This window comes from Dendrobates tinctorius, unplaced genomic scaffold, assembly GCF_039654945.1.
Source record: "Dendrobates tinctorius isolate UK_male_01 unplaced genomic scaffold, ASM3965494v1 ptg000209l, whole genome shotgun sequence".
Lineage (NCBI taxonomy): Eukaryota > Metazoa > Chordata > Amphibia > Anura > Dendrobatidae > Dendrobates > Dendrobates tinctorius.
In genome coordinates this window covers 4594138-4606981 of record NW_027361876.1, presented here as the reverse complement: position 1 = coordinate 4606981, position 12844 = coordinate 4594138, and the positions used below count along the sequence as shown (strand labels likewise).

Genomic DNA, 12844 nt, shown 5'->3' with positions numbered 1-12844 from the left:
CACATTGTTCCTGGGGAATCCCAAGGGTGGGGGGCTGAGTTTGGGAACAAGTATTTTGGGGCCACAGCATCTGATAAAGAATTTCATCAAATAGAAAAATGATATCAAGTAGACATCATTTACCCATATCTCACACATATGTCCATGGTTTCCAGGGCTGAGTCATTAATCCAAACCTCAGACTCCTCTGCAGCACAGATTCATCTCAACTAAAAGCCGAGATCCTTAGGCTGTGTGCACACGCTGCGGATTAGGTGCGGATTCATCCGCGCGGATTTTGTAAAATCCGCAGGTGAAACCGCAGGTCAAAAGACCTGCGGTTTTACCTGCGGATTGCTCAGCGGTTTTGTCCTGCGGTTTTTCATCTCCTCAATGGAGGAGATGGCAAACCGCAGGAGAATCCGCAGAAAGAATTGACATGTCAATTCTTTCTGCGGATTGAAAACCGCAGATAATCCGCGCGGAAAATTCCGCACCGTCTGCACTGCGGTTTTTGATTCCCATAGGGAATCATGGTACTGTACACCGCAGCAGAAACTGCTGCGGGTTCGCAGCAGCCAAAACCGCTGCGGAACCGCAGCAAAATCCGCAGCGTGTGCACACAGCCTTAGATCAGGAACAGAACAGACATTTATAGGACATCTCATAACTTTCCCAAAGTGTTATGAAAACCTTTACAGCACATCTTGCATTGAATTACTGTACCCAATATATTATATATTTTAGGAGTCGGTCTATTTTATACTGACTCCACCAAAATGGACACAGTCTCCACAGCCCTGCTGGTTATGCCATAAAAAGGAAAGACAAACCATAGAGACACCCCTATCTTTAAGTTACAACTTGTTCAAAAACTGCTTTGAAAAATATAGGGTAGAAATTCACATTTCATCACCGATATGTACAGTACAGACCAAAAGTTTGGACACACCTTTTCTTTCAAAGAGTTTTCTTTATTTTCATGACTATGGAAATTGTAGATTCACTCTGAAGGCATCAAAACTATGAATTAACACATGTGGAATTATATAATTAACAAAAAAGTGTGAAACAACTGAAAACATGTCTTATATTCTAGGTTCTTCAAAGTAGCCACCTTTTGCTTTGATTACTGCTTTGCACACTCTTGGCATTCTCTTGATGAGCTTCAAGAGGTAGTCACCGGAAATGGTTTTCACTTCACAGGTGTGCCCTGTCAGGTTTAATAAGTGGGATTTCTTGCCATGTAAATGGGGTTGGGACCATCAGTTGTGTTGTGCAGAAGTCTGGTGGATACACAGCTGATAATCCTACTGAATAGGCTGTTAGAATTTGTATTATGGCAATAAAAAAGCAGCTAAGAAAAACGAGTGGCCATCATTACTTTAAGAAATGAAGGTCAGTCAGTCCGAAAAATTGGGAAAACTTTGAAAGTGTCCCCAAGTGCAGTGACAAAAACCATCAAGCGCTAAAAAGAAACTGGCTCACATGAGGACCGCCCCAGGAAAGGAAGACCAAGAGTCACCTCTGCTGTGGAGGATAAGTTCATCCGAATCACCAGCCTCAGAAATCGCAGGTTAACAGCAGCTCAGATTAGAGACCAGGTCAATGCCACACAAAGTTCTAGCAGCAGACACGTCTCTACAACAACTGTTAAGAGGAGACTTTGTGCAGCAGGCCTTCATGGTATAATAGCTGCTAGGAAACCACTGCTAAGGACAGGCAACAAGCAGAAGAGACTTGTTTGGGCTAAAGAACACAAGGAATGGTAATCAGACCAGTGGAAATCTGTGCTTTGGTCTGATGAGTCCAAATTTGAGATCTTTGGTTCCAACCACCGTGTCTTTGTGCGATGCAGAAAAGGTGAACGGATGGACTCTACATGCCTGGTTCCCACCGTAAAGCATGGAGGAGGTGTGATGGAGTGGGGGTGCTTTGCTGGTGACACTGTTGGGGATTTATTCAAAATTGAAGGCATACTGAACCAGCATGGCTACCATGGCATCTTGCAGCGGCATGCTGTTCCATCGGGTTTGCGTTTAGTTGGACCATCATTTATTCTTCAACAGGACAATGACCCCAAACACACCTCCAGGCTGTGTAAGGGCTATTTGACCAAGTAGGAGAGTGATGGGGTGCTACGCCAGGTGACCTGGCCTCCACAGTCACCAGACCTGAACCCAATCGAGATGGTTTGGGGTGAGCTGGACCGCAGAGTGAAGGCAAAAGGGCCAACAAGCGCTAAGCATCTCTGGGAACTCCTTGAAGACTGTTGGAAGACCATTTCTGGTGACTACCACTTGAAGCTCATCAAGAGAATGCCAAGAGTGTGCAAAGCAGTAATCAAAGCAAAAGGTGGCTACTTTGAAGAACCTAGAATATAAGACATATTTTCAGTTGTTTCACACTTTTTTGTTAAATATATAATTCCACATGTGTTAATTCATAGTTTTGATGCCTTCAGAGTGAATCTGCAATTTTCATGAAAATAAAGAAAACTCTTTAAATGAGAAGGTGTGTCCAAACTTTTGGTCTGTACTGTACGTGTTGTACAATTACATTTTGTCGTTTTGACTCAAAACTGATCAGTCACCAGATTTCAAGTTACAAAATGGCTTACATTATGAAAAAAAAACAGATCTGATGTAGCTGATGTACTTACTTTGAAAAAGCCATGTCAGAATAGAGGTCGAAATTTTTGTGAAAATTCAGCTCTATGTGGATTTATAATATGCTCATTTAAAAGTGAGGATTATATGGCCATTTTGACATAGATATGATGAGGCTGGTGTACTTGCTGGGAAAAATCTAAGAGATGTATTTAATAATGAATGCGGATAGTAATGTGAAATGTGGTGATAGATACGTTTTAACCCCTGTACTTCCTCTGTCAAGTCCATGTGTATGGAACAGTCTTAGAAGCCAAAACATTATGATGCTGCCTCCACACGGAAGCCTTACAAATTGCCATCTGTCGACATCACTTCTGATTATTAGGCTGGCGCACAGGGCTGCCATCAAGGCATTACCGCCCTGACTGGCGTATGGGGCCCGATTAGCAGAGGGGGCCCACATCGGGCCACGTCACCTCAGCAGCACAACATCATTTTGCAACGATGACATCTTGCTTACAAATCAGAAGTGATAGGAACTGCGGCAAGTAGAATGCAGTTCATATGGCTTCCGTCCAGTAGCCATGGAATACAAGCGTGGCTGCAAATGTATTCACCCATCTCTACAAAGTGCTTTTGAAATTATGAAACTTAGCAATTTACCTCATATTAAAACTCTTCTCTGTTAAAGAGAAAGGCAGGATTTTTAATTCTATTGTTAACAGTTCATGGTCTAGGTTACTAGCCACCTCTGCAGTCTATAAGTGGTGGTCGGTACCCTAAGCAGCGAAGCTTACAAGCTACTGTATGTGATATACAGCTTGCAAGAGTTCCTCTGAAGCTGGCTGGATCTGGCCAGCATCAGTACCCCTGCTCCTCCGATGTTGCAGAAGCAAAGTGCACATTTCGGGAGAGGGGTATAATCGTGCCATTGATCTGAACTGTCAGTCATCAAGAACATACATCCCCTGGTAAGAAGGAAGCGGTGAGTTCTTGAAGAACAACCATCTGTCCATTAGACGACCACCAATCGGCTTCAGAGTATACTGATCTGTTTTCATGTAACAGCCTGAATTAGCCAGTATAAGAGGAGTGTTACATAGGTTGACAAATCTATGTTCATGGTACAATCATTGAAATGATCATTCTGTGCGACAGGCTGCCATTGATCTCAGCAGCACATCTCCAGTTTGCAAAGGACAATCAGCTGCTGAGATCAATGATTTACAATGGATTTAAAACTGGCTTAAAAGAGTTTGTCCGCTCCAAATTTGCAGTTACTGTGTTACTGCAGACTTGTAAATCCTCACATCACGCAAGTAGATCCACCCTTCTAATCTGATTGTGGCTGGGAGTATTCTATTGCATACTTGTGGTCACATGATCGCTGACAACTCTTGCACAGAATGATTGTTCTGTGAACATAGGTTGTCAGCACCTTTTTTTTTTACTGGCCATTTTTTAAAAGAAAAGTGATCAGGCTAGACAGGACTATCCCTTTAAAAATCTTTCCACTGGTTGATCAGGCATTTGTCGGTCTGTTTAGATGAGCAGATGCCATTATTAGTTTATCAATGAGTGCCATGAATCTGATCATTATCGCTGAGACCTTAGACCTCTACAAGGCCCCCATTCTGCTCACTATGATGCCAGTGACTGCACCAGTCCCCCATGGTGCAGATTAGGCAGACATCCAGCCTGAAAAATCACTGCACAGGGACAGCCATGGGAAGTGACAGGTGAAGAGCTGCAGCAAGCGTCCTGTTCCCATAGCAACACCCCCTCTGGGGTATACCTGCTCCTATACGGGACTGGGGACCCCCCACTACACACTGAAGTGCCAGATTCCATATTAGTAAACATCCACTCACCGTCCTCTAGTGGCAGGAGGTGCAGGCGCCAACGCGTGTTCATTTGAGAACCACAACTAGTTTCTTCGTGAACATTTTAAAAATGGCGCCGTAGCTCCTCCCTCCTTGGATCTGGTGTAGGACTATCACACGAGGGAGGGTGGGGTGCCGCGTAATTTCCGAGAAGCCACCAGCGCCTCCTGGAGACGCGCACATGCGCAGTCAGTACGGCGTCACTACGCTGGGATTGGCGCGGGAGGGCGCGCGCCGTGCACTAGGAGCGGGCTGACTGGCGGCGCTGCTGTGTGCAGCGTGATTACACCGCTCTGGCATCAGCACCTTCAGGACTGAGTGCTTTCCCTGCCTACTTACCATAAGATATACCGAAGAATGGGAGATAAAGAAGTGGTTAAAAAAATCAGAAATGTGGGAAAAAAAAAAAGATTTTCTCTTGTGTCGCCTTTTTCCGAGACCCATACTTTTTTTCCCCGCCATTTGAGCAGTGTGATTTTTTTTTTCTCTTGCATGTCGACCTGTAGTTTTAGTAATATCATTCTGGGAAAATGTAATGTCTTGTTCGCTTCCTTATGGCATTTTTTTTGCTGGGGGGTGGCAACTGAAAACGTTCATCTGATCATGGATGAAATCATTTTCTATTTTCACAAATCAGTAATCAGCAATAAGCTTTTTTTAGTATTTATTTTTTAACTTGGGGGGGGGGGGGAGGCAAATTATTTAAAATTATATATTTTTCCTTTTGAAGTGTTTATTCCACCCGAAAGGTACGTCTGAACGTGCTCAGTGATATCTCTGGAGTATCTGGGTGCTCGGATGGGCTCTGCACACGTCGAGCTGTGTCTGGTGCTTGGTTTGACTGCTCGAATCCTTGCCACACATGTTTTGGCGCCTGTTAGGCTAGTTTCACACTAGCGCTTATTCCACTCGGCGCCGCTTAGCCCCGCCCCCTGCCCGCTCCATCCGGTCATCGCCGCCTACTATCGCACATGGACGCTTGCGATCTGCGCACCCTATCTTTAGCATAGGGTGTGCAGATCGTGCGCTGCGCACTTTTGAAGGTGCGCCGAACGCAGCATGTTGCATTTCGGCGCGCTCGGGGCACCTTCAAAAGTGCGCAGCGCACGCCAAAATCCTACTAGCGCACGATCAGTGCACCCTATGCTAAAGATAGGGTGCGCAGATCGCAAGCGTCCATGTGCGATAGTAGGCGGCGATGACCGGATGGGGTGGGCAGGGGGCGGGGCTTATCGGCGCCGTGCGCTGCATGGAATAAACGCTAGTGTGAAACTAACCTTACCCAGCCAATCAGGACATTATTGTTCTTTCTGCTGTATGGGGTCTAGAGGGCAGAAGTAAAGAATTCCGGGCCCCATCTCTTGTGCTTTTGCATACTAGGCCCCCAGGATATTGTGCACCAGCGCAGGGAGGCTTATTGGAGCTCACAGTCATCAAAACTGAATGGGTAAAACTGTATATAATGTCACTGGTGATCACTGTCTTTTCTATACTCTGTGTACTAAGTACAGAGCTCCTGTGTATAATGTCACTGGTGAGTCACTGTATACTGCAGACTGTGTACAAAACTCCTGTGTATAATGTCATTGGTGATCACTGTATTATCTATATACTATGTACAGAGCGCCTGTGTATTATGTTACTGGTGATCACTGTATTACCTGTACACTGTCACTATATAAAGAGCTCCTGTGTATAATGTCACTGGTGATCACTGTATTATCTATACACTTGCTCTATACACTGTGTGATATGTACAGAGCTCCTGTGTATAATGGCACTGGTGTTCACGGTATTCTCTATACACTTGCACTATACACTGTGTGCTATATACAGAGCTCTTGTGTACAATGGCACTTATGGTAATTTTAGAATTTGTGTTTTTTTTAATGATCAATATTGTATTCGGTCACTATGTGGTAGTAATAAATGGTGTGGCAGTCGTTATTTTTTGTATGTGGTATTATTTATTCATTTACTATGTAGTGGTAATATGTAATCTGGTCATGGTGTGGCAGTAGGGATGAGCGAGTACTGAAGTATTTGGGCTCGCTATACTCGTACCGAGTATACCCTAAGGCCGGAGTCACACTAGCGATAAAATCGGACAAATGTAATGCGATAAATAATCCCATTGCATTCGTCCCAATGTTATTCAATGGTGCTGCTCCCATCATGCGTTTTTTTATCGGATCCGTTCCTCGGACCGAGACAATCGCAGCATGCTGCGATTGTCACCGATTTTCAGATCGGATTCGACAATGCAAGTCTATGGATGCGATTAAAAAACGCATTGAAAACGCTCCACACGTGTGACTTGCGATTAAATCGCAAGACTTCTCCAGGTCAACAGGAAAGAGCATCAGGCATTGACATTGGATGTCAATTTGATGCTTAGATGCGAATAAAATCGGTTCATCGCCGGAAAATGGGATGACAGACGGATCCCTGGACAAGAATTCTTTGTGCGATTTCGTACCGTTAAAATGGGACCGATTTTTTTATTCATTGTGTGTGACTCCAGCCTAATACTCGGGTATTCGGTACGAATAGTGAGTCCAATGAAAGTCAATGGAAAATGTGAGTAATTGCTGGACCCTACGAAGCGGTCTGGGGGCTGAGGAAAAGGCTAAAAAATGTGTAAAAGTAAAAAAATGTATGCTGTAAACAAGTATATAACATGGGGGTACCTGGTCAGGGGCTGCACGATTGTTTTTACACCACTGCTTCTCTAGAATGTACAAACACTATTTGAAGTCCTGTGTTTTTTTTGCCAGAAGAGCGGGACTTGTACGCCACTTACGCAGTGCCAGTGATATATCAGAAGTGCCGTAAGAGTGATGATGGAGGCGATCTGACAGCTAAGTGTGTAAATGGTGTAAGGGGAACAATCTGCCCTAGGAGCTGTTATGGTTAACGCAGGAAGAAGCCACTCATCATCACAAGGGATTCACAATTATAAACCTTGGACTAATGTCCTTGTTGTGCCACTGCCCAATGTGTAGGCATAGATATAGTGTCTTCAAAACATTAGCCCTAGGGGCTGTATCATGGTTGATGAAGGAAGCAAGGCAGGTCAGAAGGGCCAATCAATTATGATAAAGCCAGGACTACTAGCATAGAGGTGGCTGTGCCCAGTGTCCAGGCATAGCAATAGTGTCTCCAAACATTAGCCCAAGGGGCATGATACCATGGTTAATGAAGGAAGCAAGGCAGGTCAGAAGGGCCAAACAATTATGATGAAGCTAGGACTACTAGCATAGAGGTGTAAGAAAAAGTTCTACTGAGAGCTGGAAGAGTCGGGAAGAAGTTCCACAGATGATCTCTTATCAAGCTGAGGTTGAAGGTTTATTCGGAGATACACGGCAAAACAGATACAGAAAAACAAAGGAGTTGGAATATGCGGGCAAAAACAGGAATACAGACAGGCAGAGATTCGCTAGGAAGTCTGGCGATGATAAGGCTCTGTGCCCTGGCCATGGTGAGGCACAGTGGCATGATGGCGATGGAATGGCCCCGATCGACAGTAACAGGGGCTTCTTATACATTATCAGAACAAAGAAAGCTGCATTTTGCCGCAGAGGGCGTTAACATTATAATTCTAAGGCGTTTTCATGGTAATCTACAGAAACGTGGTTTAGAACAGAGAATATAATGACATAATACGAAGATATTAATTAACATTTCTCCAAGCAACACTAAAACCCATAAGTCATTGGTATCTATGGCTACTGTCCTAAAATCTTATCATTGTCTCCAGTCTAGGTCCCTAAATTCTTACATCCTGACATTTTAACTACTCTACACTTCGCTACCACACTATCACGTATAAGCATACTGGCCATATATTTGGTGACCTGTGACCCTATTGATTGATCCAATCTTCCTCTACGCACATCGGCTGAGTTTGCTAGGAGACATGATCTCATTTTGCCATCCTCCATCTATTAGTTCTTTTGTAGAAGTAGATTCCTTTACAACTTGTGTGATTCTGACAAAATGGCTGCCTCGCTCTCTCATGGCCGCTCAGTATATTATGGCTGACCATTCTCTTACAAGTCCCCCTCTTGTAGTCTATCCAGAGTACAACATACAGTACTGTAATATTCATGGGTGAATTATTGAAAATAAGAATATTGAGGTAATTCAGCACTTTATGCACGTGTGTGTAAGGCAAATGTCCCTAAAAATAGAACAAACACATAATAAAAAAAAATAATTCAAATAGTCCCGAAAAAAAAATAAGTTGCACAATAGTCAAGTCTTTTGATCTTTTTCTTCTCATCCTTTGTCTTCTGGATTTTCCTGATCTTCTCCCCCTCTCACACTATCAGAGTCCCACTGTATAGTGTGAAACATCTTCTCCTGATCATCCAATAGGTTCATGGTCCTAGGAGTCGAATATGAAAATCTTCAGCGGTCCTGGAGAAAATAGAAAAAAAGAGTGGAGTATCAGTCCTTACCAGAAATCTCAGTAAAATAATCAAGAAGTCTACACTGATTGATATGAACCATTTTAATCACCTTTGTAGCTTGAAAATTTGAGCAAAGACCTAATCATTGTAGTCGGGATATAAGGCACAAGTCTATCATTAACCCGTTTGTAGTACAAGCACTCCCCCTCAATGGGCAGGGACTCAAGGGAATTGAACAGGGATGAGTCTCCATCCTTCTCCTGTGTCTTTACAAGATCTTGAAGAGGAGAAAAAACAAGGGGGGGCTCTTGGGGTTTCTCAGTGACTGCAGTGATGACTTTTTGAGGATATTTGTCATCGCCTGTGAGTGCAGCCTCCTTGGCCGCGTGATCTACATATGCATTGCCAAGGATGTGGGGGTCAGGAATCAACCTCTGGTGTCCCTTGATTTTACAGAAGGACCATAATTTTGGGAATTCTTTACCCCGTTGCTCAATTTGTTTTAGAATGTCTGCATGCTGCAAGGGCTTGTTCTGAGAATCAACCATCCCCCTAAGGGCCCATACATTAAGATATAGAGTGAGTGACGACACGACATATGCGCTATCACTGAAGATATTCATTGGCTCTGGACACACGAGAATGACCTGTAAAGCTGCTTCCAACTCAGCTCTTTGAGCGGAGAAATGACCAGGGAGTTTATACTGCAGCAGCAATGGCTTAGCTGGAAACCACACAGCGAAGCCTGTGACGTAATGCCCCTGATGCCAATAGCGAGCTCCGTCAATATAGGCACAGGGGATTCCCTCTTGAAAGTTTGCTCGGAAGGGAGAGGGAGTAACATTAGCCTGTTCAATTTGACAATCGTGACTTTTTCCTGCATACTGCATCATCTGGGCTAAGTGATATTTCTCACCCACTTCGACTTGTAAGTCTCTAGTCTCAAAATCAATGATCCATTGGGCCATTCTCTGTGAATTAATACCTGAAGCTTTTCCCTTCAGCAAAGTTTTTAAAGTGACATGCGGGGTTTGTAGAATTAAAGGAGCAAATCCCACTATATGCTTCACTTGATTCATAGTCCAGTGCACGCCCAGTAGGTGCTTCATGCACTGAGTGAATCCTTTTTCCACGGGGGTCAGCAACCTGGAGTAATAACCTAGGGCATACAACTGACTAGACACTTCTGGGCTTTCTTTGGGCCATTTTTGTAGGAGCACAGAAGAAATAGAGATATCACCGGTGTGAGTCTGAATGTAGAAAGGCTGGGAAGGGTCAGGGTTAATCAATGCAGCAGCTGCCATAAAGGCGCTCTTCAATCCCTCAAAAGCCTGTAAGGCTGCTCCTTCTACAGTTACAGGGGTAAAGTCATCATCAGCATTTTTCAATAAATCATACAGTGGTTTAGCCAAATTGGCAAAATCTTCAATAAATTCTCTGGAAAAATTAATAAGACCCAAAAATTTTCTGAGTTCAGTAATGTTAGTTGGTATGGGGACAGCCTGAATAGCTTTAACCCTATCATGCATGGGCTTCTTTCCTTCTGCTGAGACAGACACACCCAGAAATTTAACCTCCGATTTCATCAATTGTACTTTATCTAGACTCATTTTGAGTCCTGCCTCTTGTAAAGCCTGACAAACATTTTCAGGGGTTTCTCTGTGTTCACCTTCATCGACAGTTTGAATCAATAGATCATCCGCATACTGTAAGACTTTGTCTCCGTAACCCAGGGGTTCTAACACCAAAGCTAATGCCTGATGGAAGTACACAGGAGAACTATGAAATCCCATGGGCAGCCGCGTGAACAAGTATTGCACATTTTCAAAAGTGAATGCGAAGCGGAGTGCAGATTCAGGTGTTAGGGGTACTGAGAAAAAGCCATTTGCAATATCCAAACAAGAAAATACTTTACAATCACTCCTCAGCTGCGACATAACTTCAGGGACAGATGCAACAAGGTGAGCAGCTGAGGGAGTGTACTTATTTACAAGTCTCAGGTCTACTACCATTCGAAAACTGCCATCTTCCTTTTTTACAGGTAGAATAGGACTGTTACATGGAGAATTACCTTTCACAACAACACCTTGTTTCTCCAATTCACTGACTGCAACCCTTATATAAGGGATTGCGTCCTCAGGAATACGGTACTGACGCTGGAAAGGTGGCAGTTTTTCACCATCAATTTTAACCTGAGTTTGCATTAACCCACAATCAATTTTCTTTGAGATCCAGAATTCAGGGAACTTTTGCTTCAATTCATTCTTTAAAGCATCATTGTCGGCATTTTCAACATTCTCACTATTACATATTCCGAAACTAGCAATGGGTAATTTATGACTCTCCTCTTCCTCCTCCACAGGAACAATTACAGAACAGATAGTGGCTTCTTTGTTCCACCACAAGACTTTGTTACATAAATCAACAACAATTCCCATTGTTCCCAAAACATCAGTTCCCAAAATAGTGTGCCGTAACTGTGGGTTTACCCAAAAAGCGCATCGAAGACCCCTTTGCTTCGATCCCCGTGTCCTGAAATCTCAGGTTTACTGGGCGACTTTTTACTGCTTGAATACAGGAGTCCTCAAATTCTACAAAAGTGTAGTCTCAGGCAGTCCAGGGGGTGACTGCAATTTGTGTCATGTTATTGAAACTGAGGCTCCTGTATCGATGAGGATGTCTTCCCAAGGCAGCCCCTCTATTCTCCCTCTGACATAAGGTCTACCGTCCCTGCCCAGGGAAAGGGGGGCAAGGAGGGTAAGGGGAACAGGGGGAGCACTCCATCAATCCGTGTTACCTGTCATGGGAAGGCCGAAAAATAAATCATCCCCCATCTGAACACGGCTTCCGTCCAACAGCCGCCACCTCCGCCCCAAAGAGATCCTTAGTCAGGGTCCGGTCCTCATGTTCCCGTAGCTCCGGGATCAGCGGAGCATAGGGACGAGGAGGAGTGACCCCTCCCTGAATAGCATGGACCTCCGGGCGCGGATGAGTGAAAGCTATTGGGGAGGGAGCAGGAGCAGAAGGCTCCTGTGAGACTGGGTTAACCATTTGAAGACCGTTGTACTGCTGATACTGCCTAGGGTCATTCACTGCTGGATACGGAGGTCTAACTCCGAAAGGTGGTCTAGAGAACTCCCGGGTCTGTTGGGGGTTAAATGGTGCCTGGGGTTCTCGGGGAACAATCCCTGGCACAAGGCTGGGACAAAAACGTCTAACATGTCCCAGATGTCCACAAAAATAACACAAGGGAGGACCTCTCATGGGATCCCGTGGGGGCTCTGCCGAACGGGACTCGGCAGCTGGCCATACCCCCCCGGAACTCCTGGCCTCCCGGAATCAGCAGATACACCCCGAGGAGAATGGCACGCAAAAACATTAGGCTCATCACCCTTCACCTCGGATTGCATCGTCCTAACAAAACACTTTCCTCCCAATTAGGCAACATTTTTTTAATAAATTTAAGATGGACCAGGAACATTTGGCCTGGTATTTTTTTCTCTCGGGGTTGAAGCAGCATCACACCTAACCTAGGGTCTGCATGTGCTGGAGCTGTCAGGACAATATATCTTTCCTCAACTGTGTCTGCATAAGCTGGAGCTGTTGGGACACTATATCTTGTTATGTACTACTTCACTCATTCTCCTAAATCTCTTCTCCAGTCTACAACTGTATTTACATCAGCACTGTGTCTCGAAGCTGCAGTGTCCATCTGTGACATAACTGCTCTCAGCTGCTGCTGCTGCTCGCACCCCTCCTCTCTGTGCTTCCGTGCTAGCTCCAGCATCTCACTCAGCTTTTCTAATCTCTCCCTATACGCTGCCCCTCCCTGGGTGATCATGTTAACATATTGCTGTGTAAGCTACCTATCAAGAGCCTGATCAAAAGTTATGACTGTCTTACACAAAGCCACTACTTGGCTATTAGCTTAACCTAGCGAATTTTTTCTATCTAG

General features: G+C 44.5%; 1 protein-coding gene across 3 annotated transcripts in view; it reads right to left on the bottom strand.

Annotated features, from left to right (window-relative positions):
- CEP83 (centrosomal protein 83) overlaps nucleotides 1–4614 on the bottom strand; it is a 90290-nt gene extending 85676 nt beyond the window's left edge. For all 3 annotated transcript variants that reach the window (XR_012222101.1, XM_073554252.1, XM_073554253.1), the window contains exon 1: nucleotides 4463–4614. The gene's annotated coding sequence lies outside the window, so the exon portion shown is untranslated. The remainder of the gene's footprint in view (nucleotides 1–4462) is intronic.
- Between the last annotated feature and the right edge of the window lie 8230 nt (nucleotides 4615–12844).